This window comes from Schistocerca serialis, chromosome 11, assembly GCF_023864345.2.
Source record: "Schistocerca serialis cubense isolate TAMUIC-IGC-003099 chromosome 11, iqSchSeri2.2, whole genome shotgun sequence".
Lineage (NCBI taxonomy): Eukaryota > Metazoa > Arthropoda > Insecta > Orthoptera > Acrididae > Schistocerca > Schistocerca serialis.
In genome coordinates, this window is record NC_064648.1 from 28,029,594 (window position 1) to 28,040,911 (window position 11,318).

Consider the following 11,318-nt stretch of genomic DNA (forward strand, 5'->3'; position numbering starts at 1 on the left):
TTACAACGCCTCAGTATCCCTTTTCTTCCTACACCCCGTGAGCACTAATAAATTTTATCCACGCTATTGCAGCGTCAATTAACCAATTCCTTTGTATTCAGGATGAGAGTTTCACTCTGCAGCGGAGTGTGCGCAGATATGAAACTTCCCGGCAGATTAAAAGGTTCGCAGGAGAGCTTCTGTAAAGTTTGGAAGGTAGGAGGCGAGGTATTGGCAGAGGTAAAGCTGTGAGGACGGGGCGTGAGTAGTGCTTGGGTAGCTCAGTTGGTAGAGCACTTGCCCGCAAAAGGCAAAGGTCCCGAGTTCGAGTCTCGGTCCGGCACACCGTTTCAATCTGCCAGGAAGTTTCATATCAGCGCACACTCCGCTGCAGAGTGAAAATCTCATTCTGGAAACATCCCCCAAGCTGTGGCTAATCCATGTCTCTGCAGTATCCTTTCCTTCAGGAGTGTTAGTTCTGCAAGGTTCGCAAGAGAGTCTCGGTGCAGCACACAGTTTTAATCTGCCAGGAAGTTTCAATTCCTTTGTATGTTCGATCGTAGTAATGCTCTCTCAAAAGCCCTATGACGCAAAATATTCTCAAATCACTAGTTTAACGTACCCGACTCCCTTTCGTGGAACAATATAAATTGAAGCAGATCCACTGCTAAACACGTCTTACAACTCGGCCACACAAATTCTGATCGACAACAACGACCGAATACTAACTCAGCGATTCAATAAAATCTCTTGACGACATTCTCACACTATTTATTAGTCGTGATCCCACCTAGATCCGTGATCTGTCGCCTTTCCCAGTGACTGTCAGACACAATTAGAGCTTGCACCTTCAGCGTAGGCTTCCCTAGACAGACTCAAATCAGAATTAAACTTCTAAGTCGCAAAAACCATGGGGGAACCAATTTAGACAACCACTTCACAATTTCATTCCTTTTAACGACTAAATGTAAGTTCTTCGGCGGCCTTCGTCTCGTTGAGTAGCGGCCAGCTCGATGTGATGATATCTCTGGCTCGGACAGCTGACGTCCGCTGCTGCCGGCGCGAGGAGACTCTTTGCCGCAACTTGCTCGTTCTGCCAAAAGCGGTCGAAAGCTCGCTTTTCTACAACATTTGCACCCATAGAGAATTTACTGACATACCTCTACACCTACATGGATACTCTGCAAATCACATTTAAATGTGTGGCAGAGGGTTCATCGAACCACCTTCACAATTCTCTATTATTCGAATCTCGTATATCGTGCTGAAAGAACGAGCACTTATATCTTTCCGTACGAGCTCTGATTTCCCTTATTTTATCTTGGTAATCGTTTCCCTCTACGTAGGTCGGTGTCAACAAAATATTTTCGCATTCAGAGGAGAAAATTGGTGAATGTCTTGAGAAAATTACTTCGCAACGAAAAACGCCTTTCTTTTAATGATATCCAGGCCAAATCCAGTATCTTTTCAGTGGCACTCTCCCCCTATTTCGCGATAATACAAAACGAGCTGCCCTTCTCTGTACCTTTTCGATGTCATCCGTCAGTCCCACCTGATGCGGATCCCACACCGCACAGCAGTACTCCAGAACAGGGCGGACAAGTGTGGTGTAAGCAGTCTCTATAGTAGACCTGTTGCATCTTCTAAGTGTTCTACCAATGAATCTCAGTTTTTGTTTGCTCTACCCACAGTATTATCTACGTCATCGTTCCAATTTAGGTTATTTGTAATTGCAATCCGTAAGTATTTACTTGAATTTACAGCCTTCAAATTTGTGTGACTTATGTCTTAATCGAAATTTAGCTGACTCCTTTTAGTACTCATGTGAATAACTTCGCACTTTTCTTTATCCATGGTCAGTTGCCACTTTTCGCACGATACAGATATCTTGTTTAAATCATTTTGAAAGTGGTTTTGATCATCTGATGACTTTACAAGACGGTAAATGACAGCATCATCTGGAAACAATCTAAGACAGCTACTGATATTGTCTCCTATATCGTTAATATAGATCAGGAACAGTAGAGGGCCTGTAACACTTCCTTGGGCAACGCCGTATATTACTTCCGTTTTACTCGAAGACTTTCCGTCTATTACTACAAACTATGACCCTTCTGACAGGAAATCACGAATCCAGTCGCACAACTGAGGCGATGCTCCGTAGGCACGCAGCTTGATTAGAAGACGCTATTGGGGAACTGTGTAGAAAGTCTTCTGGAAATCTAAAAATATGGAATCAATTTGACATACCCTGTCGATAGCACTTATTACTTAATGAGTATAAAGAGCTAGTTGTGTTTCACAAGAACGATATTTTCTGAATCCGTGCTGACTATGTGTCAATAAATCGTTTTTTTTCGAGGTTCTTCATAAAGTTTGAACAAATTATATGTTCCAAAACCGTACAGCAAATCAACGTTAGTAATATAGGCCTGTAATTCAGCGAATTGCTCCTACTTGCCGTCTTGGGTCACCGCTGTTATCTGTGCTAAAGGTGGACATATCGGCTGTTAGGTAAGTGGTCGTAATGTCCTGGATCATTATATTTCCCATATATTTAACATATTTCACATACATTTTTGCATGTAATGACATCATATTTTCTGAATTATGTATCGTATCATGATACAATTTTACAGGTAGATCCAGTGGTACATGTGCAAATTATCTCCGAAATATCTTGCGAGTACTGTTTTAATTAAGGAAGCAAAAAAACTGAAAAGTCGTTCCTGATATAGCAGTTTGACAGGATGAACGGCGAAAACGTAGTAGAGCTAAACTTTTTTCCTTTCATTATTTTGTGCTGGTGCGAGTGATAAAGTATCGGACAAAAGTTTAAAATTTTGTGTAAGGTTTGTTGCAAGTCACTTGGCTTTCATTCTCAAACACTGAACCAGTATAGTGTGACTACCTGTGCGTGGTGAGCTATGCTTCTTTTTCATGGGGGAGGAGGAGGAAGAGTTTAGTGTTTAACGTCCCGTGGACGACGAGGTCATTAGAGAGGGAGCACAAGCTCGGATTTGGGAAGGATGAGGAAAGAAAACCGCCGTGTTGTTTCGGAGGAACGATCGAGGCATTTGCCGTGAGCGATTTAGGGAAACCACGGGAAACCCAAATCCGGATGGGCGGACATGGGTTTGTACCGTCGTCATCCCGAATGCGAGTCCCGTGTGCTGACCACTCCACCACCCCTCTCTGTGCTTCTTCCTCATCCCCGGCCCTTTGAGAGGATAGTGGTTCCACTCCCACACTGGTTCCTTCCAGACAGTAAGTGGTACTTGTATTGCGGTAAGTTGAAACCGGTTCGGTGGTTTAGGAGCAGATGCGGAACACAGACAAATGGCTCTGAGCACTATGGGACTTAACTTTTGAGGTCATCAGTCCACTAGAACTTAGAACTACTTAAACCTAACTAACCTAAGGACATCACATTCATCCATACCCGAGTCAGGATTCGAACCTGCGACCGTAGCGGTCGTGCGGTTCGAGACTGAAGTGCCTAAACCGCTCGGCCACTCCGGCCGGCGGAACATACAGACGTACATCCACTTTTATACACTACTGTCCATTAAAATTGCTACACCACGAAGATGACGTGCTACAGACGCGAAATTTAACCGACAGGAAGAAGATGCTGTGATATGCAAATGATTAGCTTTTCAGAGCATTCACACAAGGTTGGCGCCGGTGGCGACACCTACAACGTGCTGACATGAGGAAAGTTTCCACCCGATTTCTCATACACAAACAGCAGTTGACCGGCGTTGCCTGGTGAAACGTTGTTGTGATGCATCGTGTAAGGAGGAGAAATGCATACCATCACGTTTCCGACTTTGATAAAGGTCGAATTGTAGCCTATCGTGATTGCGGTTTATCGTATCGCGACATTGCTGCTCGCGTTGGTCGAGATCCAGTGTCTGTTAGCAGATTATGGAATCGGTGGGTTCAGGAGGGTAATGCGGAACGCCGTGCTGGATCCCAACGGCCTCGTATCACTAGCAGTCGAGATGACAGGCATCTTATGCGCATGGCTGTAACGGATGGTGCAACCGCTTCTCGATCCCTGAGTCAACATATGGGGACGTTTGCAAGACAACAACCATCTGCACGAACTGTGGTGTCACCGCCAGACACCACACTTGCTAGGTGGTGGCCTTTAAATCGGCCGCGGTCCGTTAGTATACGTCGGACCCGCGTGTCGCCACTGTCAATGATTGCAGACCGAGCGCCGCCATACGGCAGGTCTAGAGAGACTTCCTAGCACTCGCCCCAGTTGTACAACCGACTTTGCTATCGATGGTTCACTGACAAAATACGCTCTCATTTGCCGAGACGATAGTTAGCATAGCCTTCAGCTACATTTGCTACGACCTAGCAAGGCGTCATTACCAGTCACTGTTGATACTGTGAATAATGTACCGTCAAGAGCGATGTTCACCATTTATGGATTAAAGTTAAGTATTCCACCAGCTACGTCCGTTTTTTTCTAAATTCTAATTTCCTTGTCCTGTTCCAGACCTCACGCCAGCCTGCGTGAGCTAAAACGCGTGCCTTTCGGCTTCCTCTAGTAACGGTGTTGGCTCTCCTGCCAACCCACAACATGAGCAGTTCGATGACGTTTGCAGCAGCATGGACTAACAGCTCGGACACCGTGGCTGCGGTTACCCTTGACGCTGCATCACAGACAGGAGCATCTGCGATGGTGTTTTCAACGACGAACCTGGGTGCACGAATGGCAAAACGTCACTTGTTCGGATGAATCCATGTTCTGTTTACAACATCATGATGGTCGCATCCGTCTTTGGCGACATCGTGGTGAACGCACATTGAAAGCGTGTATTCGTCCTCACCATATTGGCGTATCACCCGGCGTGATGGTATGGGGCGCCATTGGTTACACGTCTCGGTCACCTCTTGTTCGCATTGACGGCACTTTGAACAGTGGACGTTACATTTCAGATGTGTTTACGGCCCTTGGCTCTACCCTTCATTCGATCCCTGCGAAACCCTACTTTTCAGCAGGATAATGAACGACCGCATGTTGCAGGTCCTGTACGGGCCTTTCTGGATTCAGAAAATGTTCGACTGCTGCCCTGGCCAGCACATTCTCCAGATCTCTCACCAATTGAAAACGTCTGGTCAATGGTGGCCGAGCAACTGTCTCGTCACAATACGCCAGTCACTACTCTTGATGAACTGTGGTATCGTGTTGAAGCTGCATGGGCAGCTGTACCTGTACACGCCGTCCAAGCTCTGTTTGACTCAAGGCCTAGGCGTATCAAGGCCGTTATTACGGCCACAGGTGGTTGTTCTGGGTACTGATTTCGGTGGATCTATGCACCCAAATTGCGTGAATATGTAATCGAAATTCAGTTATAGTATAATATATTTGTCCAATGAATACCCGTTTATCATCTGCATTTCTTCTTGGTGTAGCAATTTTAATGGCCAGTAGTGTAATATGTATGTATGTATTTCTGTCATTGGTACTACGATGTATAGATTAACATAGAGAAAGATTGTATTTATATTCTTCTAACCCGGGCACTTCCTTCTCTGACTTCCATTCTTACGGTTCACTCTTGGTTCTTGCGTATATGGTGTGTCACCCTTTCAGTCCCTATAGTATACACCTATATTTCTGTGAAAATTTCAAACATTTTTTAACATTTTACGTTGTCGAACTCCTCCTCTCGATCGACAAATCCTGCGAAATTTCCCTGATTCTCGAAAGTGTTGCTTCTATTTTCAAGCAGGTCTGAATTATCTGTCTCATTCTGATCGTCATCCAGCAGTGCCTCTACTTTCTCCACCATCCTTCTTGTTCTGATCAACACATTGAATGCACGACGTGTTGAGGGCATACACATTTGAATGTTTCGAAAGTTGGTATCATTTTAGCAGTCGAGCAGTTCCCCTAAGCTGAGAAACCCTATGGAAGTACAGTTCCGTCAAAAAGAACCTTCTGCCAAAGTCTTCTCAGTAAGATGCAGACTGCGCGAGTGCACACACATAAAAAGACATTCACACTTTTTTATTGTTGTTGCACGGCTGGATGGAGATCCGTTTGCACCGGACCACAATACGCGCTTGCGGGCTGGTGGGTGGAAATTTTGTAGCTTCTGTTTGATCTCTGTGGAGGAAAACAAGCTTTTATGAAAATGAAAAGTACATTTTTATTCGCTTCGGGTAGAATGTATTGACATCAGCAGCGGTGCACAGCGTAAAAGGAAGGAAAAATATAAAATTGGACATACAGGTGCTTTTTAGGCGGATATGTGTGTCGTGTTTACTAAACGGCAAACGCCCACATCAAACGCCCACATCGTATGAAATAATTCATAACTCCCCGTGTTATTACTCCAAACACTGGTAGCGTTTTCAATAAACAAAGTGCTCAGAAGCATCCACGTTCGTTAAAAGCAGGACTGAAAATTGTACTCAGTGAAACGAGGGGTGCTCGCGATTCGAATCAACAACAGAGAATCGTTAGAACTTCCTTCGCTGTATATTAACATTAACAGTGGCAATATAAATAATTCGAAGAGAAGGCTTGACACGAAAAATTGCTTAACACGATATGAAATTGCCCGCCGGCCGCTGGTGGCCGAGCGGTTCTGGCGCTACAGTCTGGAACCGCGCGACCGCTACGGTCGCAGGTTCGAATTCTGCTTCGGGCATGGATGTGTGTGTTGTCCTTAGGTTAGTTAGCTTTAAGTAGTTCTAAGTTCTATGGGACTTATGACCTCAGCAGTTGAGTCCCATAGTGCTCAGAGCCATTTGAACCATTTTTTTGAAATTGCCCGTCCCAGCAAAACGCTATGTAATATCATACATCCTTTTCTCTGTTGCCATGAAGTACAAACAGTAGCTGCTCGATTCTCCTATTCCTTCCATAAATCGAAACCTAAAGAAAGTAATTTAGAACGTCGTGAAATATCGAGAAACGTAGGCGAATTAAATCGTACAAAGTGAAATTATGAATTTAAACTGGCTATAATTCTGGTTTAAATAGTAGTCAAAATCGTTGGTGACCTTCACAGCATTACTCGCTGTCCCTCGATGGCATCGTAGGCTCAGGCGGTTGCAGTCTCCCATTGACACGTAAAGATGTGTCTTGTCACAGAAGAAAAAGAACATATTATGCAGTATACGAGCTTTTGGTTACTGAGGAAATTATAACAAAGATTTTGCTATAAAAGAGACTATTTTAGAAAAACAATGAACCACCTATATTATCTACTTCTTATCCATAAATATTATAAGAAATCTATGTACATTTGTATGCATGTATGTATGTATGTATTATGTATGTTTCACTTTTCGTCATAAACCACTGGACCTATTTCAGCCAAACTTGGTGCACATATTACTTACTACCTGGAAAGGAATACTGAGTGGTAAGAAACAGAAAACCTCCTATTGGGGTGGTGCCATTAGTGTGGAGAGAGAACTGGGAGGTGAGAAGAAAAAGAGAGGAAAGAAGGATATGGACGTGGATGTGAGGAAGAGGAAATGGAGAGAAAGAGAGAGGCAGTAAAATAAATACACAGAGGAAAGGAAGAGGTAGATAGGGACAGAGAGAGGAGGGGATGAGGACTGGGTCAGAGATAGGACATGCAGAAGACAGACAGAGGGGAGAAGAGGAGATGGATAGAGAGATAGGGAAGAGGATGAGGTGGATAGGGAGAGGCGAAGAAGAAATGGACAGAGAAAGGCAAGAGGAACAGATTGACAGGATATGGGGGAGGAAGAACTGGACAGAGAAAGAGAGAGAGGAGTAAGAGATTGACAGAGAGGGGTAGCGGAAGAGATGGACAGAAAGAGGGGAAGGAAGATATATGAACAGAGAGAGGAGGAGACGAGGAGATAGATAGTGGGAGGGGATGTGGAAGATAGGCAGACGGGGCAGGAAGAGGAGATGGGCAGGGAGATAGGTAGGAGTAGATCAACTCAGGAAGGGAAGAGGTTGAGAAGGATAGGTAGAGGGGGAAGAAGAAGTGGACAGAGAGGTGAAAGAGTAAGAAGTGGACAGAGATATGGGGGAGGAAGATATGGACAGAGAGATGGTGTGGAAGAGATGGACAGAGAGAGGGAGAAGGAGCATGTGAAGTAGCACAGGATAATATATTTCTCGTTAATGGATTGACATAGAAGAAGGTATTTTTTTTTCTTTTTAGTTTGAAGGAACTGCCCTTTGGGGTGAGACGAATTCTCAGGGAATGCTCGTCCCTGTAGATCGGAAATACAAAAGGTTTATTTGATATTAGTAAACTGTAGGAGCATCCAAGGGAAAGTTCCAAAATTAGTATCACTTATTGAAGGTTATAATGCCCAGATATTAATACGACTAAAAAGTTGATTGAAAGCGGAAGTGGGGAACAATCGAATTCAAAATCCAGATCGTAATGCTTATCGAAAGGATAGAATAGTCCCAGTGGTGGCGGCGCCTTTATTACATTCAAGAGTTCGATAGCATCTAGGAAGGTTAACGCGGATTCCGAATGTGAATTAATCTGGGTGAAGTTAAGTATCAAAGGACGGTCAGAAATGCTTTTATAGACCACCTGAAGCAGGAACTGTAACGGCATCGTTAATAACCTCCCTGACCGTGCCTTGACTTCAAATTACTTCGAGCAGACAGTTAGAGAAGGCCAGCGGCCTTGCCGCAGTGGTAACACCGGTTCCCGTCAGATCACCGAAGTTAAGCGCTGTCGGGCTGGCCTAGCACTTGGGTAGGTGACTATCCAGTCTGCCGAGCGCTGTTGGCGAGCGGGGTGCACTCAGCCCTTGTGAGGCAAACTGAGGAGCTACCTGATCGAGAAGTACCGGCTCCTACGGCCGGGAGAGCTGTGTGCTGACCACATGCCCCTCCATATCCGCATCCAATGACGTCTTTGAGCTGAACATGACACGTCGGCCGATTGGTACCTTTGGCCTTCATGGCCTGTTCGTGCGAAGTTTAGCTTATTTTAGACAATTAGAGAACCAACTCGTTAAGGTGACGTTTTAGACCTCCTCGCAAGACACACATCCGAAATTATCGAATCTGTGACCACAAGGCCGTATTGGAGCTACTACAACCGGTATCACGAGGAATGTCCATTACAATTATCCGGGCTGTTATGCGAGCCAGTGGGTGTGTTGGACCTTCCATCGAGCTACGGACCCTCTTGAAGATGTCTCCCGCAGTCGGAGACGAAACGTTGGGAATCGACACAGAGTTGATTAACCGACCACGGCATAACAGGCCGGATAATTATAATGGACATGATATTTCCGGCCGTGAAAGGCTACATTTTAGTATCATGAGGAATGTTAAGAAAGGTGGGGAAACGTGTTTGCTTACCGAGAGTGAGAGGATGTAAGTTGCAGATTATCTGAGTAGTCAACATCAAATACTTAGTGCTGACGACGAAGATGAGAAATGCAAATGTAAAAAATTGGAAAGCCTCGTTCGTTGGGGAAGTGTAGGTATGTTCCGAGCAAGGTCTTAAGGGATGGGGAAGACCTACCGTGATTTAGTGGCCGTGTTAGAAATCTGCTACGGAGAGCTACATCACAGATTCGAGAGAAGTTGGTTCAATAATGATAACAATGGCGTGTGTCGAGGGCATCGCCTGGTGGAAGTCTTTCGATTTGACGCCACTTCGGCGACTTGCGCGGCGATGGGGAGGCAATGATGATGATTAGGACAACACTCAGTGCCTGAGCCGAGAAAATCTCCGACCCAGCCGGGAATCGAACCCGGGCCCTTATGATTGACAGTCTGTCGCGCTGACTACTGAGCTACCAGGGGCGGACAGAAGTTGGTTCAAATGGCTCTGAGCACTATGGGCCTTAACTTCTGAGGTCATCATTCCCCTAGAACTTAGAACTACTTAAACCTAACTAACCTAAGGACATCACACACATCTATGCCCGAGGCAGGATTCGAATCTGCGACCGTAGCGGTCGTGCGGTTCCAGACTGGAGCGCCTAGAACCTCTCGCCCATCCCGGCCGGCTTGAGAAGTCAAATCCTAGCAGACAAACAAAAGGTGAGCGAAGCGAAAATGGGTGTGAGGAGAGCAATGAGACAAGCGCTCAGTGACTCTGAAAGTAAAATTTTGCCAAATGATCTGCCAAAAAATTCCAAATGGTTTCCGTCTTCCGCAGAATCAGTAAGCGGTTCGGAAGAATCTATTCGGTCACTCAGTGACCATACTGGCACCGAACCGGAAGATAACAGACCGTGGTGTGAAGTACTGTCGTCTCATCGCAGTAGATTGTAACACGGTCTCATCTTTCAATCATCCTACGAACATCGGGAAGGCACGTTTTGACGTAACCGATCGTGGAATAGGAAAGCAACTACTGTACCTTAGAAATGTACCTTTACAGCTGTACTGCAGCAGCGCCATTACCATAGCACCCAAACTGAGAATTAAGACAACAGTTTGCCCGCCTAACAAGCGTTCTCGCTTCCCACGCCCGGGTTCCCGGGTTCGATTCCCGGCGGGGTCAGGGATTTTCTCTGCCTCGTGATGGCAGGGTGTTGTGTGCTGTCCTTAGGTTAGTTAGGTTTAAGTAGTTCTAAGTTCTAGGGGACTGATGACCATCGATGTTAAGTCCCACAGTGCTCAGAGCCATTTGAGCCGCCTAACAAGCTTGATTTTCTTCCTGCGTTGCATGTTCACTTCACACACATTGCGTAATTTCTCTTGGTACGTCCAACAGTGTTATGAGAGAACTCCGGGGAAACATCTTTTGGCAACACTGGGGGCTTGCTGACTCGAGATAACCCACCGTTCGGCCGTTTTAGCAAACTTTTGCAACTGGATGGACCAAGAGACCGTTTTCTTCCCACGATCTCACACAAGGAAATGAAGATGTCGCGTAACATACGCAAAACATGATGACCACTGCCTACCGCTAGGTTGGATGCCGCCTGGTGGCTTTGCGGCCACGTGATGTCGTAACGAAAGTATGTAAGAGGAGCAGACACGGATGGGAGATAAAGCTAGCAAAGACGTGGGACGAAAATGGTGAAATCCACTCTGGTAAGTTGAGCCTTGTGTCGGCTCTCAACATATATCGCGCAGTAAAAATTGTCCTGAGACCTTCCGTCCCATCGTTAATTGATTCGTTCATATTTATCGTTGTGCTGCGTACGATTCTGTTGAGATTCCCCTCCGGCGGCGTGTCTGGTCTTATCGATCTTCGAGTCGTTGCTTCCTGTTAGCCTTGTGTAAGGGAATAAGGTCTCTGGGGGGGATGGCCGGTTGGTTGCCTAGCGGTGACGAGTCGGTCGGTCGGTTTTTAAGATCGGGAACGACAGAATGTCGCACAAGGAGACCG

At 45.7% G+C, this 11,318-nt stretch overlaps 1 non-coding gene and 1 pseudogene across 1 annotated transcript; both read left to right on the forward strand.

The window, feature by feature from the left end:
- Positions 1–248: 248 nt before the first annotated feature.
- Trnal-caa (transfer RNA leucine (anticodon CAA)) lies at positions 249–323 on the forward strand. The gene has a single exon. It is a non-coding gene; the product is annotated as a tRNA-Leu (tRNA).
- An 8,309-nt stretch (positions 324–8,632) lies between these two features.
- On the forward strand, positions 8,633–8,750 carry LOC126427522 (5S ribosomal RNA; annotated as a pseudogene).
- Positions 8,751–11,318: the final 2,568 nt, after the last annotated feature.